General features: G+C 40.7%; 1 protein-coding gene and 115 non-coding genes across 117 annotated transcripts in view; all 116 read right to left on the bottom strand.

Annotated features, from left to right (window-relative positions):
- LOC128439979 (F-BAR and double SH3 domains protein 2) overlaps positions 1-22,270 on the bottom strand; it is a 115,782-nt gene that overhangs the window by 73,480 nt on the left and 20,032 nt on the right. The window lies entirely within an intron of this gene.
- On the bottom strand, positions 53-126 carry trnat-ugu (transfer RNA threonine (anticodon UGU)). Its single transcript has one exon. It is a non-coding gene; the product is annotated as a tRNA-Thr (tRNA).
- trnat-agu (transfer RNA threonine (anticodon AGU)) lies at positions 236-309 on the bottom strand. Its single transcript has one exon. It is a non-coding gene; the product is annotated as a tRNA-Thr (tRNA).
- On the bottom strand, positions 414-487 carry trnat-ugu (transfer RNA threonine (anticodon UGU)). The gene has a single exon. It is a non-coding gene; the product is annotated as a tRNA-Thr (tRNA).
- trnat-agu (transfer RNA threonine (anticodon AGU)) lies at positions 597-670 on the bottom strand. Its single transcript has one exon. It is a non-coding gene; the product is annotated as a tRNA-Thr (tRNA).
- Positions 781-854, bottom strand: trnat-agu (transfer RNA threonine (anticodon AGU)). The gene has a single exon. It is a non-coding gene; the product is annotated as a tRNA-Thr (tRNA).
- trnat-agu (transfer RNA threonine (anticodon AGU)) lies at positions 1,147-1,220 on the bottom strand. The gene has a single exon. It is a non-coding gene; the product is annotated as a tRNA-Thr (tRNA).
- Positions 1,331-1,404, bottom strand: trnat-agu (transfer RNA threonine (anticodon AGU)). Its single transcript has one exon. It is a non-coding gene; the product is annotated as a tRNA-Thr (tRNA).
- On the bottom strand, positions 1,514-1,587 carry trnat-ugu (transfer RNA threonine (anticodon UGU)). Its single transcript has one exon. It is a non-coding gene; the product is annotated as a tRNA-Thr (tRNA).
- On the bottom strand, positions 1,697-1,770 carry trnat-agu (transfer RNA threonine (anticodon AGU)). The gene has a single exon. It is a non-coding gene; the product is annotated as a tRNA-Thr (tRNA).
- On the bottom strand, positions 1,880-1,953 carry trnat-ugu (transfer RNA threonine (anticodon UGU)). The gene has a single exon. It is a non-coding gene; the product is annotated as a tRNA-Thr (tRNA).
- On the bottom strand, positions 2,063-2,136 carry trnat-agu (transfer RNA threonine (anticodon AGU)). Its single transcript has one exon. It is a non-coding gene; the product is annotated as a tRNA-Thr (tRNA).
- trnat-agu (transfer RNA threonine (anticodon AGU)) lies at positions 2,247-2,320 on the bottom strand. The gene has a single exon. It is a non-coding gene; the product is annotated as a tRNA-Thr (tRNA).
- Positions 2,431-2,504, bottom strand: trnat-agu (transfer RNA threonine (anticodon AGU)). The gene has a single exon. It is a non-coding gene; the product is annotated as a tRNA-Thr (tRNA).
- On the bottom strand, positions 2,609-2,682 carry trnat-ugu (transfer RNA threonine (anticodon UGU)). Its single transcript has one exon. It is a non-coding gene; the product is annotated as a tRNA-Thr (tRNA).
- trnat-agu (transfer RNA threonine (anticodon AGU)) lies at positions 2,792-2,865 on the bottom strand. Its single transcript has one exon. It is a non-coding gene; the product is annotated as a tRNA-Thr (tRNA).
- Positions 2,976-3,049, bottom strand: trnat-agu (transfer RNA threonine (anticodon AGU)). Its single transcript has one exon. It is a non-coding gene; the product is annotated as a tRNA-Thr (tRNA).
- trnat-ugu (transfer RNA threonine (anticodon UGU)) lies at positions 3,159-3,232 on the bottom strand. The gene has a single exon. It is a non-coding gene; the product is annotated as a tRNA-Thr (tRNA).
- Positions 3,344-3,417, bottom strand: trnat-agu (transfer RNA threonine (anticodon AGU)). The gene has a single exon. It is a non-coding gene; the product is annotated as a tRNA-Thr (tRNA).
- trnat-agu (transfer RNA threonine (anticodon AGU)) lies at positions 3,528-3,601 on the bottom strand. The gene has a single exon. It is a non-coding gene; the product is annotated as a tRNA-Thr (tRNA).
- trnat-ugu (transfer RNA threonine (anticodon UGU)) lies at positions 3,711-3,784 on the bottom strand. The gene has a single exon. It is a non-coding gene; the product is annotated as a tRNA-Thr (tRNA).
- Positions 3,895-3,968, bottom strand: trnat-agu (transfer RNA threonine (anticodon AGU)). Its single transcript has one exon. It is a non-coding gene; the product is annotated as a tRNA-Thr (tRNA).
- On the bottom strand, positions 4,073-4,146 carry trnat-ugu (transfer RNA threonine (anticodon UGU)). The gene has a single exon. It is a non-coding gene; the product is annotated as a tRNA-Thr (tRNA).
- On the bottom strand, positions 4,256-4,329 carry trnat-agu (transfer RNA threonine (anticodon AGU)). Its single transcript has one exon. It is a non-coding gene; the product is annotated as a tRNA-Thr (tRNA).
- Positions 4,440-4,513, bottom strand: trnat-agu (transfer RNA threonine (anticodon AGU)). The gene has a single exon. It is a non-coding gene; the product is annotated as a tRNA-Thr (tRNA).
- On the bottom strand, positions 4,806-4,879 carry trnat-agu (transfer RNA threonine (anticodon AGU)). The gene has a single exon. It is a non-coding gene; the product is annotated as a tRNA-Thr (tRNA).
- On the bottom strand, positions 4,990-5,063 carry trnat-agu (transfer RNA threonine (anticodon AGU)). Its single transcript has one exon. It is a non-coding gene; the product is annotated as a tRNA-Thr (tRNA).
- trnat-ugu (transfer RNA threonine (anticodon UGU)) lies at positions 5,168-5,241 on the bottom strand. Its single transcript has one exon. It is a non-coding gene; the product is annotated as a tRNA-Thr (tRNA).
- trnat-agu (transfer RNA threonine (anticodon AGU)) lies at positions 5,351-5,424 on the bottom strand. The gene has a single exon. It is a non-coding gene; the product is annotated as a tRNA-Thr (tRNA).
- trnat-agu (transfer RNA threonine (anticodon AGU)) lies at positions 5,535-5,608 on the bottom strand. Its single transcript has one exon. It is a non-coding gene; the product is annotated as a tRNA-Thr (tRNA).
- Positions 5,718-5,791, bottom strand: trnat-ugu (transfer RNA threonine (anticodon UGU)). The gene has a single exon. It is a non-coding gene; the product is annotated as a tRNA-Thr (tRNA).
- Positions 5,902-5,975, bottom strand: trnat-agu (transfer RNA threonine (anticodon AGU)). Its single transcript has one exon. It is a non-coding gene; the product is annotated as a tRNA-Thr (tRNA).
- trnat-ugu (transfer RNA threonine (anticodon UGU)) lies at positions 6,080-6,153 on the bottom strand. Its single transcript has one exon. It is a non-coding gene; the product is annotated as a tRNA-Thr (tRNA).
- Positions 6,263-6,336, bottom strand: trnat-agu (transfer RNA threonine (anticodon AGU)). Its single transcript has one exon. It is a non-coding gene; the product is annotated as a tRNA-Thr (tRNA).
- trnat-agu (transfer RNA threonine (anticodon AGU)) lies at positions 6,447-6,520 on the bottom strand. Its single transcript has one exon. It is a non-coding gene; the product is annotated as a tRNA-Thr (tRNA).
- On the bottom strand, positions 6,813-6,886 carry trnat-agu (transfer RNA threonine (anticodon AGU)). The gene has a single exon. It is a non-coding gene; the product is annotated as a tRNA-Thr (tRNA).
- On the bottom strand, positions 6,997-7,070 carry trnat-ugu (transfer RNA threonine (anticodon UGU)). Its single transcript has one exon. It is a non-coding gene; the product is annotated as a tRNA-Thr (tRNA).
- Positions 7,180-7,253, bottom strand: trnat-agu (transfer RNA threonine (anticodon AGU)). Its single transcript has one exon. It is a non-coding gene; the product is annotated as a tRNA-Thr (tRNA).
- Positions 7,364-7,437, bottom strand: trnat-agu (transfer RNA threonine (anticodon AGU)). The gene has a single exon. It is a non-coding gene; the product is annotated as a tRNA-Thr (tRNA).
- Positions 7,730-7,803, bottom strand: trnat-agu (transfer RNA threonine (anticodon AGU)). Its single transcript has one exon. It is a non-coding gene; the product is annotated as a tRNA-Thr (tRNA).
- On the bottom strand, positions 7,914-7,987 carry trnat-agu (transfer RNA threonine (anticodon AGU)). Its single transcript has one exon. It is a non-coding gene; the product is annotated as a tRNA-Thr (tRNA).
- trnat-ugu (transfer RNA threonine (anticodon UGU)) lies at positions 8,092-8,165 on the bottom strand. Its single transcript has one exon. It is a non-coding gene; the product is annotated as a tRNA-Thr (tRNA).
- trnat-agu (transfer RNA threonine (anticodon AGU)) lies at positions 8,275-8,348 on the bottom strand. The gene has a single exon. It is a non-coding gene; the product is annotated as a tRNA-Thr (tRNA).
- On the bottom strand, positions 8,458-8,531 carry trnat-ugu (transfer RNA threonine (anticodon UGU)). Its single transcript has one exon. It is a non-coding gene; the product is annotated as a tRNA-Thr (tRNA).
- On the bottom strand, positions 8,643-8,716 carry trnat-agu (transfer RNA threonine (anticodon AGU)). The gene has a single exon. It is a non-coding gene; the product is annotated as a tRNA-Thr (tRNA).
- Positions 8,827-8,900, bottom strand: trnat-agu (transfer RNA threonine (anticodon AGU)). The gene has a single exon. It is a non-coding gene; the product is annotated as a tRNA-Thr (tRNA).
- On the bottom strand, positions 9,193-9,266 carry trnat-agu (transfer RNA threonine (anticodon AGU)). The gene has a single exon. It is a non-coding gene; the product is annotated as a tRNA-Thr (tRNA).
- On the bottom strand, positions 9,376-9,449 carry trnat-agu (transfer RNA threonine (anticodon AGU)). The gene has a single exon. It is a non-coding gene; the product is annotated as a tRNA-Thr (tRNA).
- trnat-ugu (transfer RNA threonine (anticodon UGU)) lies at positions 9,554-9,627 on the bottom strand. Its single transcript has one exon. It is a non-coding gene; the product is annotated as a tRNA-Thr (tRNA).
- Positions 9,737-9,810, bottom strand: trnat-agu (transfer RNA threonine (anticodon AGU)). Its single transcript has one exon. It is a non-coding gene; the product is annotated as a tRNA-Thr (tRNA).
- Positions 9,921-9,994, bottom strand: trnat-agu (transfer RNA threonine (anticodon AGU)). The gene has a single exon. It is a non-coding gene; the product is annotated as a tRNA-Thr (tRNA).
- Positions 10,104-10,177, bottom strand: trnat-ugu (transfer RNA threonine (anticodon UGU)). Its single transcript has one exon. It is a non-coding gene; the product is annotated as a tRNA-Thr (tRNA).
- On the bottom strand, positions 10,289-10,362 carry trnat-agu (transfer RNA threonine (anticodon AGU)). Its single transcript has one exon. It is a non-coding gene; the product is annotated as a tRNA-Thr (tRNA).
- On the bottom strand, positions 10,473-10,546 carry trnat-agu (transfer RNA threonine (anticodon AGU)). Its single transcript has one exon. It is a non-coding gene; the product is annotated as a tRNA-Thr (tRNA).
- Positions 10,656-10,729, bottom strand: trnat-ugu (transfer RNA threonine (anticodon UGU)). The gene has a single exon. It is a non-coding gene; the product is annotated as a tRNA-Thr (tRNA).
- On the bottom strand, positions 10,839-10,912 carry trnat-agu (transfer RNA threonine (anticodon AGU)). Its single transcript has one exon. It is a non-coding gene; the product is annotated as a tRNA-Thr (tRNA).
- On the bottom strand, positions 11,022-11,095 carry trnat-ugu (transfer RNA threonine (anticodon UGU)). Its single transcript has one exon. It is a non-coding gene; the product is annotated as a tRNA-Thr (tRNA).
- Positions 11,205-11,278, bottom strand: trnat-agu (transfer RNA threonine (anticodon AGU)). Its single transcript has one exon. It is a non-coding gene; the product is annotated as a tRNA-Thr (tRNA).
- Positions 11,389-11,462, bottom strand: trnat-agu (transfer RNA threonine (anticodon AGU)). Its single transcript has one exon. It is a non-coding gene; the product is annotated as a tRNA-Thr (tRNA).
- trnat-ugu (transfer RNA threonine (anticodon UGU)) lies at positions 11,572-11,645 on the bottom strand. The gene has a single exon. It is a non-coding gene; the product is annotated as a tRNA-Thr (tRNA).
- Positions 11,755-11,828, bottom strand: trnat-agu (transfer RNA threonine (anticodon AGU)). Its single transcript has one exon. It is a non-coding gene; the product is annotated as a tRNA-Thr (tRNA).
- On the bottom strand, positions 11,937-12,010 carry trnat-ugu (transfer RNA threonine (anticodon UGU)). Its single transcript has one exon. It is a non-coding gene; the product is annotated as a tRNA-Thr (tRNA).
- On the bottom strand, positions 12,120-12,193 carry trnat-agu (transfer RNA threonine (anticodon AGU)). Its single transcript has one exon. It is a non-coding gene; the product is annotated as a tRNA-Thr (tRNA).
- Positions 12,304-12,377, bottom strand: trnat-agu (transfer RNA threonine (anticodon AGU)). Its single transcript has one exon. It is a non-coding gene; the product is annotated as a tRNA-Thr (tRNA).
- Positions 12,487-12,560, bottom strand: trnat-ugu (transfer RNA threonine (anticodon UGU)). The gene has a single exon. It is a non-coding gene; the product is annotated as a tRNA-Thr (tRNA).
- trnat-agu (transfer RNA threonine (anticodon AGU)) lies at positions 12,670-12,743 on the bottom strand. Its single transcript has one exon. It is a non-coding gene; the product is annotated as a tRNA-Thr (tRNA).
- Positions 12,854-12,927, bottom strand: trnat-agu (transfer RNA threonine (anticodon AGU)). Its single transcript has one exon. It is a non-coding gene; the product is annotated as a tRNA-Thr (tRNA).
- Positions 13,038-13,111, bottom strand: trnat-agu (transfer RNA threonine (anticodon AGU)). The gene has a single exon. It is a non-coding gene; the product is annotated as a tRNA-Thr (tRNA).
- trnat-ugu (transfer RNA threonine (anticodon UGU)) lies at positions 13,216-13,289 on the bottom strand. Its single transcript has one exon. It is a non-coding gene; the product is annotated as a tRNA-Thr (tRNA).
- Positions 13,400-13,473, bottom strand: trnat-agu (transfer RNA threonine (anticodon AGU)). Its single transcript has one exon. It is a non-coding gene; the product is annotated as a tRNA-Thr (tRNA).
- trnat-ugu (transfer RNA threonine (anticodon UGU)) lies at positions 13,583-13,656 on the bottom strand. The gene has a single exon. It is a non-coding gene; the product is annotated as a tRNA-Thr (tRNA).
- trnat-agu (transfer RNA threonine (anticodon AGU)) lies at positions 13,767-13,840 on the bottom strand. The gene has a single exon. It is a non-coding gene; the product is annotated as a tRNA-Thr (tRNA).
- On the bottom strand, positions 13,951-14,024 carry trnat-agu (transfer RNA threonine (anticodon AGU)). Its single transcript has one exon. It is a non-coding gene; the product is annotated as a tRNA-Thr (tRNA).
- On the bottom strand, positions 14,129-14,202 carry trnat-agu (transfer RNA threonine (anticodon AGU)). The gene has a single exon. It is a non-coding gene; the product is annotated as a tRNA-Thr (tRNA).
- On the bottom strand, positions 14,495-14,568 carry trnat-agu (transfer RNA threonine (anticodon AGU)). Its single transcript has one exon. It is a non-coding gene; the product is annotated as a tRNA-Thr (tRNA).
- trnat-agu (transfer RNA threonine (anticodon AGU)) lies at positions 14,678-14,751 on the bottom strand. The gene has a single exon. It is a non-coding gene; the product is annotated as a tRNA-Thr (tRNA).
- On the bottom strand, positions 14,856-14,929 carry trnat-ugu (transfer RNA threonine (anticodon UGU)). The gene has a single exon. It is a non-coding gene; the product is annotated as a tRNA-Thr (tRNA).
- Positions 15,039-15,112, bottom strand: trnat-agu (transfer RNA threonine (anticodon AGU)). Its single transcript has one exon. It is a non-coding gene; the product is annotated as a tRNA-Thr (tRNA).
- trnat-agu (transfer RNA threonine (anticodon AGU)) lies at positions 15,223-15,296 on the bottom strand. The gene has a single exon. It is a non-coding gene; the product is annotated as a tRNA-Thr (tRNA).
- trnat-ugu (transfer RNA threonine (anticodon UGU)) lies at positions 15,406-15,479 on the bottom strand. Its single transcript has one exon. It is a non-coding gene; the product is annotated as a tRNA-Thr (tRNA).
- On the bottom strand, positions 15,591-15,664 carry trnat-agu (transfer RNA threonine (anticodon AGU)). Its single transcript has one exon. It is a non-coding gene; the product is annotated as a tRNA-Thr (tRNA).
- Positions 15,775-15,848, bottom strand: trnat-agu (transfer RNA threonine (anticodon AGU)). The gene has a single exon. It is a non-coding gene; the product is annotated as a tRNA-Thr (tRNA).
- Positions 15,958-16,031, bottom strand: trnat-ugu (transfer RNA threonine (anticodon UGU)). The gene has a single exon. It is a non-coding gene; the product is annotated as a tRNA-Thr (tRNA).
- On the bottom strand, positions 16,141-16,214 carry trnat-agu (transfer RNA threonine (anticodon AGU)). Its single transcript has one exon. It is a non-coding gene; the product is annotated as a tRNA-Thr (tRNA).
- trnat-ugu (transfer RNA threonine (anticodon UGU)) lies at positions 16,324-16,397 on the bottom strand. The gene has a single exon. It is a non-coding gene; the product is annotated as a tRNA-Thr (tRNA).
- trnat-agu (transfer RNA threonine (anticodon AGU)) lies at positions 16,507-16,580 on the bottom strand. The gene has a single exon. It is a non-coding gene; the product is annotated as a tRNA-Thr (tRNA).
- Positions 16,691-16,764, bottom strand: trnat-agu (transfer RNA threonine (anticodon AGU)). Its single transcript has one exon. It is a non-coding gene; the product is annotated as a tRNA-Thr (tRNA).
- On the bottom strand, positions 16,874-16,947 carry trnat-ugu (transfer RNA threonine (anticodon UGU)). The gene has a single exon. It is a non-coding gene; the product is annotated as a tRNA-Thr (tRNA).
- On the bottom strand, positions 17,057-17,130 carry trnat-agu (transfer RNA threonine (anticodon AGU)). The gene has a single exon. It is a non-coding gene; the product is annotated as a tRNA-Thr (tRNA).
- Positions 17,239-17,312, bottom strand: trnat-ugu (transfer RNA threonine (anticodon UGU)). Its single transcript has one exon. It is a non-coding gene; the product is annotated as a tRNA-Thr (tRNA).
- Positions 17,422-17,495, bottom strand: trnat-agu (transfer RNA threonine (anticodon AGU)). Its single transcript has one exon. It is a non-coding gene; the product is annotated as a tRNA-Thr (tRNA).
- On the bottom strand, positions 17,606-17,679 carry trnat-agu (transfer RNA threonine (anticodon AGU)). Its single transcript has one exon. It is a non-coding gene; the product is annotated as a tRNA-Thr (tRNA).
- Positions 17,789-17,862, bottom strand: trnat-ugu (transfer RNA threonine (anticodon UGU)). The gene has a single exon. It is a non-coding gene; the product is annotated as a tRNA-Thr (tRNA).
- On the bottom strand, positions 17,972-18,045 carry trnat-agu (transfer RNA threonine (anticodon AGU)). Its single transcript has one exon. It is a non-coding gene; the product is annotated as a tRNA-Thr (tRNA).
- Positions 18,156-18,229, bottom strand: trnat-agu (transfer RNA threonine (anticodon AGU)). Its single transcript has one exon. It is a non-coding gene; the product is annotated as a tRNA-Thr (tRNA).
- trnat-agu (transfer RNA threonine (anticodon AGU)) lies at positions 18,340-18,413 on the bottom strand. Its single transcript has one exon. It is a non-coding gene; the product is annotated as a tRNA-Thr (tRNA).
- trnat-ugu (transfer RNA threonine (anticodon UGU)) lies at positions 18,518-18,591 on the bottom strand. The gene has a single exon. It is a non-coding gene; the product is annotated as a tRNA-Thr (tRNA).
- Positions 18,702-18,775, bottom strand: trnat-agu (transfer RNA threonine (anticodon AGU)). Its single transcript has one exon. It is a non-coding gene; the product is annotated as a tRNA-Thr (tRNA).
- Positions 18,885-18,958, bottom strand: trnat-ugu (transfer RNA threonine (anticodon UGU)). Its single transcript has one exon. It is a non-coding gene; the product is annotated as a tRNA-Thr (tRNA).
- trnat-agu (transfer RNA threonine (anticodon AGU)) lies at positions 19,069-19,142 on the bottom strand. Its single transcript has one exon. It is a non-coding gene; the product is annotated as a tRNA-Thr (tRNA).
- trnat-agu (transfer RNA threonine (anticodon AGU)) lies at positions 19,253-19,326 on the bottom strand. Its single transcript has one exon. It is a non-coding gene; the product is annotated as a tRNA-Thr (tRNA).
- Positions 19,431-19,504, bottom strand: trnat-ugu (transfer RNA threonine (anticodon UGU)). Its single transcript has one exon. It is a non-coding gene; the product is annotated as a tRNA-Thr (tRNA).
- trnat-agu (transfer RNA threonine (anticodon AGU)) lies at positions 19,614-19,687 on the bottom strand. Its single transcript has one exon. It is a non-coding gene; the product is annotated as a tRNA-Thr (tRNA).
- Positions 19,798-19,871, bottom strand: trnat-agu (transfer RNA threonine (anticodon AGU)). Its single transcript has one exon. It is a non-coding gene; the product is annotated as a tRNA-Thr (tRNA).
- trnat-agu (transfer RNA threonine (anticodon AGU)) lies at positions 19,982-20,055 on the bottom strand. Its single transcript has one exon. It is a non-coding gene; the product is annotated as a tRNA-Thr (tRNA).
- On the bottom strand, positions 20,160-20,233 carry trnat-ugu (transfer RNA threonine (anticodon UGU)). The gene has a single exon. It is a non-coding gene; the product is annotated as a tRNA-Thr (tRNA).
- On the bottom strand, positions 20,343-20,416 carry trnat-agu (transfer RNA threonine (anticodon AGU)). Its single transcript has one exon. It is a non-coding gene; the product is annotated as a tRNA-Thr (tRNA).
- On the bottom strand, positions 20,527-20,600 carry trnat-agu (transfer RNA threonine (anticodon AGU)). The gene has a single exon. It is a non-coding gene; the product is annotated as a tRNA-Thr (tRNA).
- On the bottom strand, positions 20,711-20,784 carry trnat-agu (transfer RNA threonine (anticodon AGU)). The gene has a single exon. It is a non-coding gene; the product is annotated as a tRNA-Thr (tRNA).
- trnat-agu (transfer RNA threonine (anticodon AGU)) lies at positions 20,895-20,968 on the bottom strand. Its single transcript has one exon. It is a non-coding gene; the product is annotated as a tRNA-Thr (tRNA).
- On the bottom strand, positions 21,077-21,150 carry trnat-ugu (transfer RNA threonine (anticodon UGU)). The gene has a single exon. It is a non-coding gene; the product is annotated as a tRNA-Thr (tRNA).
- trnat-agu (transfer RNA threonine (anticodon AGU)) lies at positions 21,260-21,333 on the bottom strand. Its single transcript has one exon. It is a non-coding gene; the product is annotated as a tRNA-Thr (tRNA).
- Positions 21,444-21,517, bottom strand: trnat-agu (transfer RNA threonine (anticodon AGU)). The gene has a single exon. It is a non-coding gene; the product is annotated as a tRNA-Thr (tRNA).
- On the bottom strand, positions 21,627-21,700 carry trnat-ugu (transfer RNA threonine (anticodon UGU)). Its single transcript has one exon. It is a non-coding gene; the product is annotated as a tRNA-Thr (tRNA).
- On the bottom strand, positions 21,810-21,883 carry trnat-agu (transfer RNA threonine (anticodon AGU)). Its single transcript has one exon. It is a non-coding gene; the product is annotated as a tRNA-Thr (tRNA).
- Positions 22,178-22,251, bottom strand: trnat-agu (transfer RNA threonine (anticodon AGU)). The gene has a single exon. It is a non-coding gene; the product is annotated as a tRNA-Thr (tRNA).

The following is a 22,270-nucleotide window of genomic DNA, read 5'->3' as shown; positions in this document are numbered from 1 at the left end:
ATTAGATTAACAAGATGGGAAGCGACAGAAAAACTACGATTTACTGGTTAAAAGGCACTGCTGGGATTTGAACCCAGGATCTCCTGTTTACAAGACAGGCACTTTCACCAACTAAGCCACAGCGCCTGTTTTGGCTGGAATAATTGATATACAACAATATATGACAGTACCAACTAGCAGAAATTAGATAAACTAAATCAGAAGGGAAAGAAACAACTAGGCTTGACTGGGGAAAAGGCACTGCTGGGATTTGAACCCAGGATCTCCTGTTTACTAGACAGGCACTTTGACCAACTAAGCCACAGCACCACTTTAATGTGGCTAAATTGATGTAAAGACACGTTATGACAAGACCAACCAGTAAAGATTAACAAGATGGGAAGCGACAGAAAAACTACGATTTACTGGTTAAAAGGCACTGCTGGGATTTGAACCCAGTATCTCCTGTTTACAAGACAGGCACTTTCACCAACTAAGCCACAGCGCCTGTTTTGGCTGGAATAATTGATATACAACAATATATGACATGACAAACTAGCAGATATTAGATAAACTAATTCAGAAGGGATAGAAAAAACTACGCTTGACTGGAGAAAAGGCACTGCTGGGATTTGAACCCAGGATCTCCTGTTTACTAGACAGACACTTTGACCAACTAAGCCACAGCACCTCTTTAACGTGGCTAAATTGATATAAAGACACGTTATGACAAGACCAACCAGCAGATATTAGATAAACTAATTCAGAAGGGATAGAAAAAACTACGCTTGACTGGAGAAAAGGCACTGCTGGGATTTGAACCCAGGATCTCCTGTTTACTAGACAGGCACTTTGACCAACTAAGCCACAGCACCTCTTTACTGTGGCTAAATTGATTTAAAGACACGTTATGACAAGACCAACCAGCAAACATTACATTAACAAGAGGGGAAGTGATAGAAAAAAAAAGATTCACTGGTTAAAAGGCACTGCTGGGATTTGAACCCAGAATCTCCTGTTTACAAGACATGCACTTTCACCAAGTTAGCCATAGCACCTGTTTTGGCTGGAAAAATTGATGAAACAACAATATATGACAGGACCAACTAGCAGAAATTAGATAAACTAAATCAGTAGGGAAAGAAAAACTACGCTTGACTGGGGAAAAGGTACTGCTGGGATTTGAACCCAGGATCTCCTGTTTACTAGACAGGCACTTTGACCATCTAAGCCACAGTACTGCTATAATGTGGTTAAATTGATGTAAAGACACCATATGACATGACAAACTAGCAGATATTAGATAAACTAATTCAGAAGGGATAGAAAAAACTACGCTTGACTGGAGAAAAGGCACTGCTGGGATTTGAACCCAGGATCTCCTGTTTACTAGACAGGCACTTTGACTAACTAAGCCACAGCACCTCTTTAGTGTGGCTAAATTGATGTAAAGACACGTTATGACAAGACCAACTAGCAGACATTACATTAACAAGATGGGAAGCGACAGAAAAACTACGATTCACTGGTTAAAAGGCACTGCTGGGATTTGAACCCAGGATCTCCTGTTTACAAGACAGGCACTTTCACCAACTAAGCCACAGCGCCTGTTTTGGTTGGAATAATTGATATACAACAATATATGACAGGACCAACTAGCAGAAATTAGATAAACTAAATCAGAAGGGAAAGAAAAAACTACGCTTGACTGGAGAAAAGGCACTGCTGGGATTTGAACCCAGGATCTCCTGTTTACTAGACAGGCACTTTGACCAACTAAGCCACAGCACCTCTTTAATGTGGCTAAATTGATGTAAAGACACGTTATGACAAGACCAACTAGCAGACATTAGATTAACAAGATGGGAAGCGACAGAAAAACTACCATTTACTGGTTAAAAGGCACTGCTGGGATTTGAACCCAGGATCTCCTGTTTACAAGACAGGCACTTTCACCAACTAAGCCACAGCGCCTGTTTTGGCTGGAATAATTGATATACAACAATATATGACAGTACCAACTAGCAGAAATTAGATAAACTAAATCAGAAGGGAAAGAAACAACTAGGCTTGACTGGGGAAAAGGCACTGCTGGGATTTGAACCCAGGATCTCCTGTTTACTAGACAGGCACTTTGACCAACTAAGCCACAGCACCTGTTTAATGTGACCACATTGATGTAAAGACACTATATGACATGACAAACTAGCAGATATTAGATAAACTAAATCAGAAGGGATAGAAAAAACTAAGCTTGACTGGAGAAAAGGCACTGCTGGGATTTGAACCCAGGATCTCCTGTTTACTAGACAGGCACTTTGACCAACTAAGCCACAGCACCTGTTTAATGTGACCACATTGATGTAAAGACACTATATGACATGACAAACTAGCAGATATTGGATAAACTAATTCAGAAGGGATAGAAAAAACTACGCTTTACTGGAGAAAAGGCACTGCTGGGATTTGAACCCAGGATCTCCTGTTTACTAGACAGGCACTTTGACCAACTAAGCCACAGCACCTCTATAATGTATCTAAATTGATGTAAAGACACGTTATGACAAGACCAACCAGTAAAGATTAACAAGATGGGAAGCGACAGAAAAACTACGATTTACTGGTTAAAAGGCACTGCTGGGATTTGAACCCAGGATCTCCTGTTTACAAGACAGGCACTTTCACCAACTAAGCCACAGCGCCTGTTTTGGCTGGAATAATTGATATACAACAATACATGACAGGACCAACTAGCAGAAATTAGATAAACTAAATCAGAAGGGAAAGAAACAACTAGGCTTGACTGGGGAAAAGGCACTGCTGGGATTTGAACCGAGGATCTCCTGTTTACTAGACAGGCACTTTGACCAACTAAGCCACAGCACCTGTTTAATGTGAGCACATTGATGTAAAGACACTATATGACATGACAAACTAGCAGATATTAGATAAACTAATTCAGAAGGGATAGAAAAAACTACGCTTGACTGGAGAAAAGGCACTGCTGGGATTTGAACCCAGGATCTCCTGTTTACTAGACAGGCACTTTGACCAACTAAGCCACAGCACCTCTTTAATGTGGCATAATTGATGTAAAGACACGTTATGACAAGACCAACTAGCAGACATTACATTAACAAGATGGGAAGCGACAGAAAAACTACGATTCACTGGTTAAAAGGCACTGCTGGGATTTGAACCCAGGATCTCCTGTTTACAAGACAGGCACTTTCACCAACTAAGCCACAGCACCTGTTTTGGCTGGAATAATTGATATACAACAATATATGACAGGACTATCTAGCAGAAATTAGATAAAACTAAATCAGAAGGGAGAGAAAAAAACTACGCTTGACTTGTCAAAAGGCACTGCTGGGATTTGAACCCAGGATCTCCTGTTTACTAGACATGCACTTTGACCAACTAAGCCACAGCACCTGTTTAATGTGAGCACATTGATGTAAAGACACTATATGACATGACAAACTAGCAGATATTAGATAAACTAATTCAGAAGGGATAGAAAAAACTACGCTTGACTGGAGAAAAGGCACTGCTGGGATTTGAACCCAGGATCTCCTGTTTACTAGACAGGCACTTTGACCAACTAAGCCACAGCACCTCTTTAATGTGGCTAAATTGATGTAAAGACACGTTATGACAAGACCAACTAGCAGAAATTACATTAACAAGATGGGAAGCGACAGAAAAACTACGATTCACTGGTTAAAAGGCACTGCTGGGATTTGAACCCAGGATCTCCTGTTTACAAGACAGGCACTTTCACCAACTAAGCCACAGCACCTGTTTTGGCTGGAATAATTGATATACAACAATATATAACAGGACTATCTAGCAGAAATTAGATAAAACTAAATCAGAAGGGAGAGAAAAAACTACGCTTGACTTGTCAAAAGGCACTGCTGGGATTTGAACCCAGGATCTCCTGTTTACTAGACAGGCACTTTGACCAACTAAGCCACAGCACCACTTTAATGTGGCTAAATTGATGTAAAGACACGTTATGACAAGACCAACCAGTAAAGATTAACAAGATGGGAAGCGACAGAAAAACTACGATTTACTGGTTAAAAGGCACTGCTGGGATTTGAACCCAGTATCTCCTGTTTACAAGACAGGCACTTTCACCAACTAAGCCACAGCGCCTGTTTTGGCTGGAATAATTGATATACAACAATATATGACATGACAAACTAGCAGATATTAGATAAACTAATTCAGAAGGGATAGAAAAAACTACGCTTGACTGGAGAAAAGGCACTGCTGGGATTTGAACCCAGGATCTCCTGTTTACTAGACAGACACTTTGACCAACTAAGCCACAGCACCTCTTTAACGTGGCTAAATTTATATAAAGACACGTTATGACAAGACCAACCAGCAGATATTAGATAAACTAATTCAGAAGGGATAGAAAAAACTACGCTTGACTGGAGAAAAGGCACTGCTGGGATTTGAACCCAGGATCTCCTGTTTACTAGACAGGCACTTTGACCAACTAAGCCACAGCACCTCTTTACTGTGGCTAAATTGATGTAAAGACACGTTATGACAAGACCAACCAGCAAACATTACATTAACAAGAGGGGAAGTGATAGAAAAAAAAAGATTCACTGGTTAAAAGGCACTGCTGGGATTTGAACCCAGAATCTCCTGTTTACAAGACATGCACTTTCACCAAGTTAGCCACAGCACCTGTTTTGGCTGGAAAAATTGATGAAACAACAATATATGACAGGACCAACTAGCAGAAATTAGATAAACTAAATCAGTAGGGAAAGAAAAACTACGCTTGACTGGGGAAAAGGTACTGCTGGGATTTGAACCCAGGATCTCCTGTTTACTAGACAGGCACTTTGACCATCTAAGCCACAGTACTGCTATAATGTGGTTAAATTGATGTAAAGACACCATATGACATGACAAACTAGCAGATATTAGATAAACTAATTCAGAAGGGATAGAAAAAACTACGCTTGACTGGAGAAAAGGCACTGCTGGGATTTGAACCCAGGATCTCCTGTTTACTAGATAGGCACTTTGACCAACTAAGCCACAGCACCTCTATAATGTATCTAAATTGATGTAAAGACACGTTATGACAAGACCAACCAGTAAAGATTAACAAGATGGGAAGCGACAGAAAAACTACGATTTACTGGTTAAAAGGCACTGCTGGGATTTGAACCCAGGATCTCCTGTTTACAAGACAGGCACTTTCACCAACTAAGCCACAGCGCCTGTTTTGGCTGGAATAATTGATATACAACAATATATGACAGGACCAACTAGCAGAAATTAGATAAACTAAATCAGAAGGGAAAGAAACAACTAGGCTTGACTGGGGAAAAGGCACTGCTGGGATTTGAACCGAGGATCTCCTGTTTACTAGACAGGCACTTTGACCAACTAAGCCACAGCACCTGTTTAAAGTGAGCACATTGATGTAAAGACACTATATGACATGACAAACTAGCAGATATTAGATAAACTAATTCAGAAGGGATAGAAAAAACTACGCTTGACTGGAGAAAAGGCACTGCTGGGATTTGAACCCAGGATCTCCTGTTTACTAGACAGGCACTTTGACCAACTAAGCCACAGCACCTCTTTAATGTGGCTAAATTGATGTAAAGACACGTTATGACAAGACCAACTAGCAGACATTACATTAACAAGATGGGAAGCGACAGAAAAACTACGATTCACTGGTTAAAAGGCACTGCTGGGATTTGAACCCAGGATCTCCTGTTTACAAGACAGGCACTTTCACCAACTAAGCCACAGCACCTGTTTTGGCTGGAATAATTGATATACAACAATATATAACAGGACTATCTAGCAGAAATTAGATAAAACTAAATCAGAAGGGAGAGAAAAAACTACGCTTGACTTGTCAAAAGGCACTGCTGGGATTTGAACCCAGGATCTCCTGTTTACTAGACAGGCACTTTGACCAACTAAGCCACAGCACCACTTTAATGTGGCTAAATTGATGTAAAGACACGTTATGACAAGACCAACCAGTAAAGATTAACAAGATGGGAAGCGACAGAAAAACTACGATTTACTGGTTAAAAGGCACTGCTGGGATTTGAACCCAGTATCTCCTGTTTACAAGACAGGCACTTTCACCAACTAAGCCACAGCGCCTGTTTTGGCTGGAATAATTGATATACAACAATATATGACATGACAAACTAGCAGATATTAGATAAACTAATTCAGAAGGGATAGAAAAAACTACGCTTGACTGGAGAAAAGGCACTGCTGGGATTTGAACCCAGGATCTCCTGTTTACTAGACAGACACTTTGACCAACTAAGCCACAGCACCTCTTTAACGTGGCTAAATTGATATAAAGACACGTTATGACAAGACCAACCAGCAGATATTAGATAAACTAATTCAGAAGGGATAGAAAAAACTACGCTTGACTGGAGAAAAGGCACTGCTGGGATTTGAACCCAGGATCTCCTGTTTACTAGACAGGCACTTTGACCAACTAAGCCACAGCACCTCTTTACTGTGGCTAAATTGATGTAAAGACACGTTATGACAAGACCAACCAGCAAACATTACATTAACAAGAGGGGAAGTGATAGAAAAAAAAAGATTCACTGGTTAAAAGGCACTGCTGGGATTTGAACCCAGAATCTCCTGTTTACAAGACATGCACTTTCACCAAGTTAGCCACAGCACCTGTTTTGGCTGGAAAAATTGATGAAACAACAATATATGACAGGACCAACTAGCAGAAATTAGATAAACTAAATCAGTAGGGAAAGAAAAACTACGCTTGACTGGGGAAAAGGTACTGCTGGGATTTGAACCCAGGATCTCCTGTTTACTAGACAGGCACTTTGACCATCTAAGCCACAGTACTGCTATAATGTGGTTAAATTGATGTAAAGACACCATATGACATGACAAACTAGCAGATATTAGATAAACTAATTCAGAAGGGATAGAAAAAACTACGCTTGACTGGAGAAAAGGCACTGCTGGGATTTGAACCCAGGATCTCCTGTTTACAAGACAGGTACTTTCACCAACTAAGCCACAGCGCCTGTTTTGGCTGGAATAATTGATATACAACAATATATGACATGACAAACTAGCAGATATTAGATAAACTAATTCAGAAGGGATAGAAAAAACTACGCTTGACTGGAGAAAAGGCACTGCTGGGATTTGAACCCAGGATCTCCTGTTTACTAGACAGACACTTTGACCAACTAAGCCACAGCACCTCTTTAACGTGGCTAAATTGATATAAAGACACGTTATGACAAGACCAACCAGCAGATATTAGATAAACTAATTCAGAAGGGATAGAAAAAACTACGCTTGACTGGAGAAAAGGCACTGCTGGGATTTGAACCCAGGATCTCCTGTTTACTAGACAGGCACTTTGACCAACTAAGCCACAGCACCTCTTTACTGTGGCTAAATTGATGTAAAGACACGTTATGACAAGACCAACCAGCAAACATTACATTAACAAGAGGGGAAGTGATAGAAAAAAAAAGATTCACTGGTTAAAAGGCACTGCTGGGATTTGAACCCAGAATCTCCTGTTTACAAGACATGCACTTTCACCAAGTTAGCCACAGCACCTGTTTTGGCTGGAAAAATTGATGAAACAACAATATATGACAGGACCAACTAGCAGAAATTAGATAAACTAAATCAGTAGGGAAAGAAAAACTACGCTTGACTGGGGAAAAGGTACTGCTGGGATTTGAACCCAGGATCTCCTGTTTACTAGACAGGCACTTTGACCATCTAAGCCACAGTACTGCTATAATGTGGTTAAATTGATGTAAAGACACCATATGACATGACAAACTAGCAGATATTAGATAAACTACTTCAGAAGGGATAGAAAAAACTACGCTTGACTGGAGAAAAGGCACTGCTGGGATTTGAACCCAGGATCTCCTGTTTACTAGACAGGCACTTTGACCAACTAAGCCACAGCACCTCTATAATGTATCTAAATTGATGTAAAGACACGTTATGACAAGACCAACCAGTAAAGATTAACAAGATGGGAAGCGACAGAAAAACTACGATTTACTGGTTAAAAGGCACTGCTGGGATTTGAACCCAGGATCTCCTGTTTACAAGACAGGCACTTTCACCAACTAAGCCACAGCGCCTGTTTTGGCTGGAATAATTGATATACAACAATATATGACAGGACCAACTAGCAGAAATTAGATAAACTAAATCAGAAGGGAAAGAAACAACTACGCTTGACTGGAGAAAAGGCACTGCTGGGATCTGAACCCAGGATCTCCTGTTTACTAGACAGGCACTTTGACCAACTAAGCCACAGCACCTCTTTAATGTGGCTAAATTGAAGTAAAGACACGTTATGACAAGACCAACTAGCAGACATTACATTAACAAGATGGGAAGCGACAGAAAAACTACGATTCACTGGTTAAAAGGCACTGCTGGGATTTGAACCCAGGATCTCCTGTTTACAAGACAGGCACTTTCACCAACTAAGCCACAGCACCTGTTTTGGCTGGAATAATTGATATACAACAATATATGACAGGACTATCTAGCAGAAATTAGATAAAACTAAATCAGAAGGGAGAGAAAAAAACTACGCTTGACTTGTCAAAAGGCACTGCTGGGATTTGAACCCAGGATCTCCTGTTTACTAGACATGCACTTTGACCAACTAAGCCACAGCACCTCTTTAACGTGGCTAAATTGATATAAAGACACGTTATGACAAGACCAACCAGCAGATATTAGATAAACTAATTCAGAAGGGATAGAAAAAACTACGCTTGACTGGAGAAAAGGCACTGCTGGGATTTGAACCCAGGATCTCCTGTTTACTAGACAGGCACTTTGACCAACTAAGCCACAGCACCTCTTTACTGTGGCTAAATTGATGTAAAGACACGTTATGACAAGACCAACCAGCAAACATTACATTAACAAGAGGGGAAGTGATAGAAAAAAAAAGATTCACTGGTTAAAAGGCACTGCTGGGATTTGAACCCAGAATCTCCTGTTTACAAGACATGCACTTTCACCAAGTTAGCCACAGCACCTGTTTTGGCTGGAAAAATTGATGAAACAACAATATATGACAGGACCAACTAGCAGAAATTAGATAAACTAAATCAGTAGGGAAAGAAAAACTACGCTTGACTGGGGAAAAGGTACTGCTGGGATTTGAACCCAGGATCTCCTGTTTACTAGACAGGCACTTTGACCAACTAAGCCACAGCACCTCTTTACTGTGGCTAAATTGATGTAAAGACACGTTATGACAAGACCAACCAGCAAACATTACATTAACAAGAGGGGAAGTGATAGAAAAAAAAAGATTCACTGGTTAAAAGGCAATGCTGGGATTTGAACCCAGGATCTCCTGTTTACTAGACAGGCACTTTGACCAACTAAGCCACAGCACCTCTATAATGTATCTAAATTGATGTAAAGACACGTTATGACAAGACCAACCAGTAAAGATTAACAAGATGGGAAGCGACAGAAAAACTACGATTTACTGGTTAAAAGGCACTGCTGGGATTTGAACCCAGGATCTCCTGTTTACAAGACAGGCACTTTCACCAACTAAGCCACAGCGCCTGTTTTGGCTGGAATAATTGATATACAACAATATATGACAGGACCAACTAGCAGAAATTAGATAAACTAAATCAGAAGGGAAAGAAACAACTAGGCTTGACTGGGGAAAAGGCACTGCTGGGATTTGAACCGAGGATCTCCTGTTTACTAGACAGGCACTTTGACCAACTAAGCCACAGCACCTGTTTAATGTGAGCACATTGATGTAAAGACACTATATGACATGACAAACTAGCAGATATTAGATAAACTAATTCAGAAGGGATAGAAAAAACTACGCTTGACTGGAGAAAAGGCACTGCTGGGATTTGAACCCAGGATCTCCTGTTTACTAGACAGGCACTTTGACCAACTAAGCCACAGCACCTCTTTAATCTGGCTAAATTGAAGTAAAGACAAGTTATGACAAGACCAACTAGCAGACATTACATTAACAAGATGGGAAGCGACAGAAAAACTACGATTCACTGGTTAAAAGGCACTGCTGGGATTTGAACCCAGAATCTCCTGTTTACAAGACCGGCACTTTCACCAACTAAGCCACAGCACCTGTTTTGGCTGGAATAATTGATATACAACAATATATGACAGGACTATCTAGCAGAAATTAGATAAAACTAAATCAGAAGGGAGAGAAAAAAACTACGCTTGACTTGTCAAAAGGCACTGCTGGGATTTGAACCCAGGATCTCCTGTTTACTAGACAGGCACTTTGACTAACTAAGCCACAGCACCTCTTTAGTGTGGCTAAATTGATGTAAAGACACGTTATGACAAGACAAACTAGCAGATATTAGATAAACTAATTCAGAAGGGATAGAAAAAACTACGCTTTACTGGAGAAAAGGCACTGCTGGGTTTTGAACCCAGGATCTCCTGTTTACTAGACAGGCACTTTGACCAACTAAGCCACAGCACCTCTTTAATGTGGCTAAATTGATGTAAAGACACGTTATGACAAGACCAACTAGCAGACATTAGATTAAAAAGATGGGAAGCGACAGAAAAACTACGATTTACTGGTTAAAAGGCACTGCTGGGATTTGAACCCAGGATCTCCTGTTTACAAGACAGGCACTTTCACCAACTAAGCCACAGCGCCTGTTTTGGCTGGAATAATTGATATACAACAATATATCACAGTACCAACTAGCAGAAATTAGATAAACTAAATCAGAAGGGAAAGAAACAACTAGGCTTGACTGGGGAAAAGGCACTGCTGGGATTTGAACCCAGGATCTCCTGTTTACTAGACAGGCACTTTGACCAACTAAGCCACAGCACCTCTTTAATGTGGCTAAATTGATGTAAAGACACGTTATGACAAGACCAACTAGCAGACATTACATTAACAAGATGGGAAGCGACAGAAAAACTACGATTTACTGGTTAAAAGGCACTGCTGGGATTTGAACCCAGGATCTCCTGTTTACAAGACAGGCACTTTCACCAACTAACCCACAGCGCCTGTTTTGGCTGGAATAATTGATATACAACAATATATGACAGGACCAACTAGCAGAAATTAGATAAACTAAATCAGAAGGGAAAGAAACAACTAGGCTTGACTGGGGAAAAGGCACTGCTGGGATTTGAACCGAGGATCTCCTGTTTACTAGACAGGCACTTTGACCAACTAAGCCACAGCACCTGATTAATGTGACCACATTGATGTAAAGACACTATATGACATGACAAACTAGCAGATATTAGATAAACTAATTCAGAAGGGATAGAAAAAACTACGCTTGACTGGAGAAAAGGCACTGCTGGGATTTGAACCCAGGATCTCCTGTTTACTAGACAGGCACTTTGACTAACTAAGCCACAGCACCTCTTTAGTGTGGCTAAATTGATGTAAAGACACGTTATGACAAGACCAACTAGCAGACATTACATTAACAAGATGGGAAGCGACAGAAAAACTACGATTCACTGGTTAAAAGGCACTGCTGGGATTTGAACCCAGGATCTCCTGTTTACAAGACAGGCACTTTCACCAACTAAGCCACAGCGCCTGTTTTGGTTGGAATAATTGATATACAACAATATATGACAGAACCAACTAGCAGAAATTAGATAAACTAAATCAGAAGGGAAAGAAAAAACTACGCTTGACTGGAGAAAAGGCACTGCTGGGATTTGAACCCAGGATCTCCTGTTTACTAGACAGGCACTTTGACCAACTAAGCCACAGCACCTCTTTAATGTGGCTAAATTGATGTAAAGACACATTATGACAAGACCAACTAGCAGACATAACATTAACAATGTGGGAAGCGATAGAAAACTACGCTTGACTGGGGAAAAGGCACTGCTGGGATTTGAACCTAGGATCTCCTGTTTACAAGACAGGCACTTTCACCAAGTAAGCCACAGCGCCTATTTTGGCTGGAAAAATTGATGAAACAACAATATATGACAGGACCAACTAGCAGAAATTAGATAAACTAAATCAGTAGGTAAAGAAAAACTTCGCTTGACTGGGGAAAAGGCACTGCTGGGATTTGAACCCAGGATCTCCTGTTTACTAGACAGGCACTTTGACCAACTAAGCCACAGTACCTCTATAATGCGACTACATTGATGTAAAGACACTATATGACATGACAAACTAGCAGATATTAGATAAACTAATTCAGAAGGGATAGAAAAAACTACGCTTGACTGGAGAAAAGGCACTGCTGGGATTTGAACCCAGGATCTCCTGTTTACTAGACAGGCACTTTGACCAACTAAGCCACAGCACCTCTTTAATGTGGCTAAATTGATGTAAAGACACGTTATGACAAGACCAACTAGCAGACATTAGATTAACAAGATGGGAAGCGACAGAAAAACTACCATTTACTGGTTAAAAGGCACTGCTGGGATTTGAACCCAGGATCTCCTGTTTACAAGACAGGCACTTTCACCAGCTAAGCCACAGCGCCTGTTTTGGCTGGAATAATTGATATACAACAATATATGACAGTACCAACTAGCAGAAATTAGATAAACTAAATCAGAAGGGAAAGAAACAACTAGGCTTGACTGGGGAAAAGGCACTGCTGGGATTTGAACCCAGGATCTCCTGTTTACTAGACAGGCACTTTGACCAACTAAGCCACAGCACCTGTTTAATGTGACCACATTGATGTAAAGACACTATATGACATGACAAACTAGCAGATATTAGATAAACTAAATCAGAAGGGATAGAAAAAACTAAGCTTGACTGGAGAAAAGGCACTGCTGGGATTTGAACCCAGGATCTCCTGTTTACTAGACAGGCACTTTGACCAACTAAGCCACAGCACCTGTTTAATGTGACCACATTGATGTAAAGACACTATATGACATGACAAACTAGCAGATATTGGATAAACTAATTCAGAAGGGATAGAAAAAACTACGCTTTACTGGAGAAAAGGCACTGCTGGGTTTTGAACCCAGGATCTCCTGTTTACTAGACAGGCACTTTGACCAACTAAGCCACAGCACCTCTTTAATGTGGCTAAATTGATGTAAAGACACGTTATGACAAGACCAACCAGTAAAGATTAACAAGATGGGAAGCGACAGAAAAACTACGATTTACTGGTTAAAAGGCACTGCTGGGATTTGAACCCAGGATCTCCTGTTTACAAGACAGGCACTTTCACCAACTAAGCCACAGCACCCGTTTTGGCTGGAATAATTGATATACAACAATATATGACAGGACTATCTAGCAGAAATTAGATAAAACTAAATCAGAAGGGAGAGAAAAAACTACGCTTGACTTGTCAAAAGGCACTGCTGGGATTTGAACCCAGGATCTCCTGTTTACTAGACAGGCACTTTGACCAACTAAGCCACAGCACCTCTTTAATGTGGCTAAATTGATGTAAAGACACGTTATGACAAGACCAACTAGCAGACATTACATTAACAAGATGGGAAGCGACAGAAAAACTATGATTCACTGGTTAAAAGGCACTGCTGGGATTTGAACCCAGGATCTCCTGTTTACAAGACAGGCACTTTCACCAACTAAGCCACAGCACCCGTTTTGGCTGGAATAATTGATATACAACAATATATGACAGGACTATCTAGCAGAAATTAGATAAAACTAAATCAGAAGGGAGAGAAAAAACTACGCTTGACTTGTCAAAAGGCACTGCTGGGATTTGAACCCAGGATCTCCTGTTTACTAGACAGGCACTTTGACCAACTAAGCCACAGTACCTCTATATTGCGACTACATTGATGTAAAGACACTATATGACATGACAAACTAGCAGATATTAGATAAACTAATTCAGAAGGGATAGAAAAAACTAAGCTTGACTGGAGAAAAGGCACTGCTGGGATTTGAACCCAGGATCTCCTGTTTACTAGACAGGCACTTTGACCAACTAAGACACAGCACCTCTTTAATGTGGCTAAATTAATGTAAAGACAAGTTATGACAAGACCAACCAGTAAAGATTAACAAGATGGGAAGCGACAGAAAAACTACGATTTACTGGTTAAAAGGCACTGCTGGGATTTGAACCCAGGATCTCCTGTTTACTAGACAGGCACTTTGACCAACTAAGCCACAGCACCTCTTTACTGTGGCTAAATTGATGTAAAGACACGTTATGACAAGACCAACCAGCAAACATTACATTAACAAGAGGGGAAGTGATAGAAAAAAAAAGATTCACTGGTTAAAAGGCACTGCTGGGATTTGAACCCAGAATCTCCTGTTTACAAGACATGCACTTTCACCAAGTTAGCCACAGCACCTGTTTTGGCTGGAAAAATTGATGAAACAACAATATATGACAGGACCAACTAGCAGAAATTAGATAAACTAAATCAGTAGGGAAAGAAAAACTACGCTTGACTGGGGAAAAGGTACTGCTGGGATTTGAACCCAGGATCTCCTGTTTACTAGACAGGCACTTTGACCAACTAAGCCACAGCACCTCTTTACTGTGGCTAAATTGATGTAAAGACACGTTATGACAAGACCAACCAGCAAACATTACATTAACAAGAGGGGAAGTGATAGAAAAAAAAAGATTCACTGGTTAAAAGGCAATGCTGGGATTTGAACCCAGGATCTCCTGTTTACTAGACAGGCACTTTGACCAACTAAGCCACAGCACCTCTATAATGTATCTAAATTGATGTAAAGACACGTTATGACAAGACCAACCAGTAAAGATTAACAAGATGGGAAGCGACAGAAAAACTACGATTTACTGGTTAAAAGGCACTGCTGGGATTTGAACCCAGGATCTCCTGTTTACAAGACAGGCACTTTCACCAACTAAGCCACAGCGCCTGTTTTGGCTGGAATAATTGATATACAACAATATATGACAGGACCAACTAGCAGAAATTAGATAAACTAAATCAGAAGGGAAAGAAACAACTAGGCTTGACTGGGGAAAAGGCACTGCTGGGATTTGAACCGAGGATCTCCTGTTTACTAGACAGGCACTTTGACCAACTAAGCCACAGCACCTGTTTAATGTGAGCACATTGATGTAAAGACACTATATGACATGACAAACCAGCAGATATTAGATAAACTAATTCAGAAGGGATAGAAAAAACTACGCTTGACTGGAGAAAAGGCACTGCTGGGATTTGAACCCAGGATCTCCTGTTTACTAGACAGGCACTTTGACCAACTAAGCCACAGCACCTCTTTAATCTGGCTAAATTGAAGTAAAGACAAGTTATGACAAGACCAACTAGCAGACATTACATTAACAAGATGGGAAGCGACAGAAAAACTACGATTCACTGGTTAAAAGGCACTGCTGGGATTTGAACCCAGAATCTCCTGTTTACAAGACCGGCACTTTCACCAACTAAGCCACAGCACCTGTTTTGGCTGGAATAATTGATATACAACAATATATGACAGGACTATCTAGCAGAAATTAGATAAAACTAAATCAGAAGGGAGAGAAAAAAACTACGCTTGACTTGTCAAAAGGCACTGCTGGGATTTGAACCCAGGATCTCCTGTTTACTAGACAGGCACTTTGACTAACTAAGCCACAGCACCTCTTTAGTGTGGCTAAATTGATGTAAAGACACGTTATGACAAGACAAACTAGCAGATATTAGATAAACTAATTCAGAAGGGATAGAAAAAACTACGCTTTACTGGAGAAAAGGCACTGCTGGGTTTTGAACCCAGGATCTCCTGTTTACTAGACAGGCACTTTGACCAACTAAGCCACAGCACCTCTTTAATGTGGCTAAATTGATGTAAAGACACGTTATGACAAGACCAACTAGCAGACATTAGATTAAAAAGATGGGAAGCGACAGAAAAACTACGATTTACTGGTTAAAAGGCACTGCTGGGATTTGAACCCAGGATCTCCTGTTTACAAGACAGGCACTTTCACCAACTAAGCCACAGCGCCTGTTTTGGCTGGAATAATTGATATACAACAATATATCACAGTACCAACTAGCAGAAATTAGATAAACTAAATCAGAAGGGAAAGAAACAACTAGGCTTGACTGGGGAAAAGGCACTGCTGGGATTTGAACCCAGGATCTCCTGTTTACTAGACAGGCACTTTGACCAACTAAGCCACAGCACCTCTTTAATGTGGCTAAATTGATGTAAAGACACGTTATGACAAGACCAACTAGCAGACATTACATTAACAAGATGGGAAGCGACAGAAAAACTACGATTTACTGGTTAAAAGGCACTGCTGGGATTTGAACCCAGGATCTCCTGTTTACAAGACAGGCACTTTCACCAACTAACCCACAGCGCCTGTTTTGGCTGGAATAATTGATATACAACAATATATGACAGGACCAACTAGCAGAAATTAGATAAACTAAATCAGAAGGGAAAGAAACAACTAGGCTTGACTGGGGAAAAGGCACTGCTGGGATTTGAACCGAGGATCTCCTGTTTACTAGACAGGCACTTTGACCAACTAAGCCACAGCACCTGATTAATGTGACCACATTGATGTAAAGACACTATATGACATGACAAACTAGCAGATATTAGATAAACTAATTCAGAAGGGATAGAAAAAACTACGCTTGACTGGAGAAAAGGCACTGCTGGGATTTGAACCCAGGATCTCCTGTTTACTAGACAGGCACTTTGACTAACTAAGCCACAGCACCTCTTTAGTGTGGCTAAATTGATGTAAAGACACGTTATGACAAGACCAACTAGCAGACATTACATTAACAAGATGGGAAGCGACAGAAAAACTACGATTCACTGGTTAAAAGGCACTGCTGGGATTTGAACCCAGGATCTCCTGTTTACAAGACAGGCACTTTCACCAACTAAGCCACAGCGCCTGTTTTGGTTGGAATAATTGATATACAACAATATATGACAGAACCAACTAGCAGAAATTAGATAAACTAAATCAGAAGGGAAAGAAAAAACTACGCTTGACTGGAGAAAAGGCACTGCTGGGATTTGAACCCAGGATCTCCTGTTTACTAGACAGGCACTTTGACCAACTAAGCCACAGCACCTCTTTAATGTGGCTAAATTGATGTAAAGACACATTATGACAAGACCAACTAGCAGACATAACATTAACAATGTGGGAAGCGATAGAAAACTACGCTTGACTGGGGAAAAGGCACTGCTGGGATTTGAACCTAGGATCTCCTGTTTACAAGACAGGCACTTTCACCAAGTAAGCCACAGCGCCTATTTTGGCTGGAAAAATTGATGAAACAACAATATATGACAGGACCAACTAGCAGAAATTAGATAAACTAAATCAGTAGGTAAAGAAAAACTTCGCTTGACTGGGGAAAAGGCACTGCTGGGATTTGAACCCAGGATCTCCTGTTTACTAGACAGGCACTTTGACCAACTAAGCCACAGTACCTCTATAATGCGACTACATTGATGTAAAGACACTATATGACATGACAAACTAGCAGATATTAGATAAACTAATTCAGAAGGGATAGAAAAAACTACGCTTGACTGGAGAAAAGGCACTGCTGGGATTTGAACCCAGGATCTCCTGTTTACTAGACAGGCACTTTGACCAACTAAGCCACAGCACCTCTTTAATGTGGCTAAATTGATGTAAAGACACGTTATGACAAGACCAACTAGCAGACATTAGATTAACAAGATGGGAAGCGACAGAAAAACTACCATTTACTGGTTAAAAGGCACTGCTGGGATTTGAACCCAGGATCTCCTGTTTACAAGACAGGCACTTTCACCAGCTAAGCCACAGCGCCTGTTTTGGCTGGAATAATTGATATACAACAATATATGACAGTACCAACTAGCAGAAATTAGATAAACTAAATCAGAAGGGAAAGAAACAACTAGGCTTGACTGGGGAAAAGGCACTGCTGGGATTTGAACCCAGGATCTCCTGTTTACTAGACAGGCACTTTGACCAACTAAGCCACAGCACCTGTTTAATGTGACCACATTGATGTAAAGACACTATATGACATGACAAACTAGCAGATATTAGATAAACTAAATCAGAAGGGATAGAAAAAACTAAGCTTGACTGGAGAAAAGGCACTGCTGGGATTTGAACCCAGGATCTCCTGTTTACTAGACAGGCACTTTGACCAACTAAGCCACAGCACCTGTTTAATGTGACCACATTGATGTAAAGACACTATATGACATGACAAACTAGCAGATATTGGATAAATTAATTCAGAAGGGATAGAAAAAACTACGCTTTACTGGAGAAAAGGCACTGCTGGGTTTTGAACCCAGGATCTCCTGTTTACTAGACAGGCACTTTGACCAACTAAGCCACAGCACCTCTTTAATGTGGCTAAATTGATGTAAAGACACGTTATGACAAGACCAACCAGTAAAGATTAACAAGATGGGAAGCGACAGAAAAACTACGATTTACTGGTTAAAAGGCACTGCTGGGATTTGAACCCAGGATCTCCTGTTTACAAGACAGGCACTTTCACCAACTAAGCCACAGCACCCGTTTTGGCTGGAATAATTGATATACAACAATATATGACAGGACTATCTAGCAGAAATTAGATAAAACTAAATCAGAAGGGAGAGAAAAAACTACGCTTGACTTGTCAAAAGGCACTGCTGGGATTTGAACCCAGGATCTCCTGTTTACTAGACAGGCACTTTGACCAACTAAGCCACAGCACCTCTTTAATGTGGCTAAATTGATGTAAAGACACGTTATGACAAGACCAACTAGCAGACATTACATTAACAAGATGGGAAGCGACAGAAAAACTATGATTCACTGGTTAAAAGGCACTGCTGGGATTTGAACCCAGGATCTCCTGTTTACAAGACAGGCACTTTCACCAACTAAGCCACAGCACCCGTTTTGGCTGGAATAATTGATATACAACAATATATGACAGGACTATCTAGCAGAAATTAGATAAAACTAAATCAGAAGGGAGAGAAAAAACTACGCTTGACTTGTCAAAAGGCACTGCTGGGATTTGAACCCAGGATCTCCTGTTTACTAGACAGGCACTTTGACCAACTAAGCCACAGTACCTCTATATTGCGACTACATTGATGTAAAGACACTATATGACATGACAAACTAGCAGATATTAGATAAACTAATTCAGAAGGGATAGAAAAAACTAAGCTTGACTGGAGAAAAGGCACTGCTGGGATTTGAACCCAGGATCTCCTGTTTACTAGACAGGCACTTTGACCAACTAAGACACAGCACCTCTTTAATGTGGCTAAATTAATGTAAAGACAAGTTATGACAAGACCAACCAGTAAAGATTAACAAGATGGGAAGCGACAGAAAAACTACGATTTACTGGTTAAAAGGCACTGCTGGGATTTGAACCCAGGATCTCCTGTTTACAAGACAGGCACTTTCACCAACTAAGCCACAGCGCCTGTTTTGGCTGGAATAATTGATATACAACAATATATGACAGGACCAACTAGCAGAAATTAGATAAACTAAATCAGAAGGGAAAGAAACAACTAGGCTTGACTGGGGAAAAGGCACTGCTGGGATTTGAACCGAGGATCTCCTGTTTACTAGACAGGCACTTTGACCAACTAAGCCACAGCACCTGTTTAATGTGACCACATTGATGTAAAGACACTATATGACATGACAAACTAGCAGAAATTAGATAAACTAAATCAGAAGGGAAAGAAACAACTAGGCTTGACTGGGGAAAAGGCACTGCTGGGATTTGAACCGAGGATCTCCTGTTTACTAGACAGGCACTTTGACCAACTAAGCCACAGCACCTGTTTAATGTGACCACATTGATGTAAAGACACTATATGACATGACAAACTAGCAGATATTAGATAAACTAATTCAGAAGGGATAGAAAAAACTAAGCTTGACTGGAGAAAAGGCACTGCTGGGATTTGAACCCAGGATCTCCTGTTTACTAGACAGGCACTTTGACCAACTAAGACACAGCACCTCTTTAATGTGGCTAAATTAATGTAAAGACAAGTTATGACAAGACCAACCAGTAAAGATTAACAAGATGGGAAGCGACAGAAAAACTACGATTTACTGGTTAAAAGGCACTGCTGGGATTTGAACCCAGGATCTCCTGTTTACAAGACAGGCACTTTCACCAACTAAGCCACAGCGCCTGTTTTGGCTGGAATAATTGATATACAACAATATATGACAGGACCAACTAGCAGAAATTAGATAAACTAAATCAGAAGGGAAAGAAACAACTAGGCTTGACTGGGGAAAAGGCACTGCTGGGATTTGAACCGAGGATCTCCTGTTTACTAGACAGGCACTTTGACCAACTAAGCCACAGCACCTGTTTAATGTGACCACATTGATGTAAAGACACTATATGACATGACAAACTAGCAGAAATTAGATAAACTAAATCAGAAGGGAAAGAAACAACTAGGCTTGACTGGGGAAAAGGCACTGCTGGGATTTGAACCGAGGATCTCCTGTTTACTAGACAGGCACTTTGACCAACTAAGCCACAGCACCTGTTTAATGTGACCACATTGATGTAAAGACACTATATGACATGACAAACTAGCAGATATTAGATAAACTAATTCAGAAGGGATAGAAAAAACTAAGCTTGACTGGAGAAAAGGCACTGCTGGGATTTGAACCCAGGATCTCCTGTTTACTAGACAGGCACTTTGACCAACTAAGCCACAGCACCTGTTTAATGTGACCACATTGATGTAAAGACACTATATGACATGACAAACTAGCAGATATTAGATAAACTAATTCAGAAGGGATAGAAAAAACTACGCTTGACTGGAGAAAAGGCACTGCTGGGATTTGAACCCAGGATCTCCTGTTTACTAGACAGGCACTTTGACCAACTAAGCCACAGCACCTCTTTAATGTGGCTAAATTGATGTAAAGACACATTATGACAAGACCAACTAGCAGACATAACATTAACAATGTGGGAAGCGACAGAAAACTACACTTGACTGGGGAAAAGGCACTGCTGGGATTTGAACCTAGGATCTCCTGTTTACAAGACAGGCACTTTCACCAACTAAGCCACAGCGCCTGTTTTGGCTGGAAAAATTGATGAAACAACAATATATGACAGGACCAACTAGCAGAAATTAGATAAACTAAATCAGTAGGTAAAGAAAAACTTCGCTTGACTGGGGAAAAGGCACTGCTGGGATTTGAACCCAGGATCTCCTGTTTACTAGACAGGCACTTTGACCAACTAAGCCACAGTACCTCTATAATGCGACTACATTGATGTAAAGACACTATATGACATGACAAACTAGCAGATATTAGATAAACTAATTCAGAAGGGATAGAAAAAACTACGCTTTACTGGAGAAAAGGCACTGCTGGGTTTTGAACCCAGGATCTCCTGTTTACTAGACAGGCACTTTGACCAACTAAGCCACAGCACCTCTTTAATGTGGCTAAATTGATGTAAAGACACGTTATGACAAGACCAACTAGCAGACATTACATTAACAAGATGGGAAGCGACAGAAAAACTACGATTTACTGGTTAAAAGGCACTGCTGGGATTTGAACCCAGGATCTCCTGTTTACAAGACAGGCACTTTCACCAACTAAGCCACAGCGCCTGTTTTGGCTGGAATAATTGATATACAACAATATATCACAGTACCAACTAGCAGAAATTAGATAAACTAAATCAGAAGGGAAAGAAACAACTAGGCTTGACTGGGGAAAAGGCACTGCTGGGATTTGAACCCAGGATCTCCTGTTTACTAGACAGGCACTTTGACCAACTAAGCCACAGCACCTGTTTAATGTGACCACATTGATGTAAAGACACTATATGACATGACAAACTAGCAGATATTAGATAAACTAAATCAGATGGGATAGAAAAAACTAAGCTTGACTGGAGAAAAGGCACTGCTGGGATTTGAACCCAGGATCTCCTGTTTACTAGACATGCACTTTGACCAACTAAGCCACAGCACATGTTTAATGTGAGCACATTGATGTAAAGACACTATATGACATGACAAACTAGCAGATATTAGACAAACTAATTCAGAAGGGATAGAAAAAACTACGCTTGACTGGAGAAAAGGCACTGCTGGGATTTGAACCCAGGATCTCCTGTTTACTAGACAGGCACTTTGACCAACTAAGCCACAGCACCTCTTTAATGTGGCTAAATT

Source organism: Pleuronectes platessa, chromosome 5 (assembly GCF_947347685.1).
Source record: "Pleuronectes platessa chromosome 5, fPlePla1.1, whole genome shotgun sequence".
In the NCBI taxonomy this organism is placed as follows: domain Eukaryota; kingdom Metazoa; phylum Chordata; class Actinopteri; order Pleuronectiformes; family Pleuronectidae; genus Pleuronectes; species Pleuronectes platessa.
Note: the sequence above shows the minus strand (reverse complement) of the source record. Positions and strands in the feature narration are given on the sequence as shown.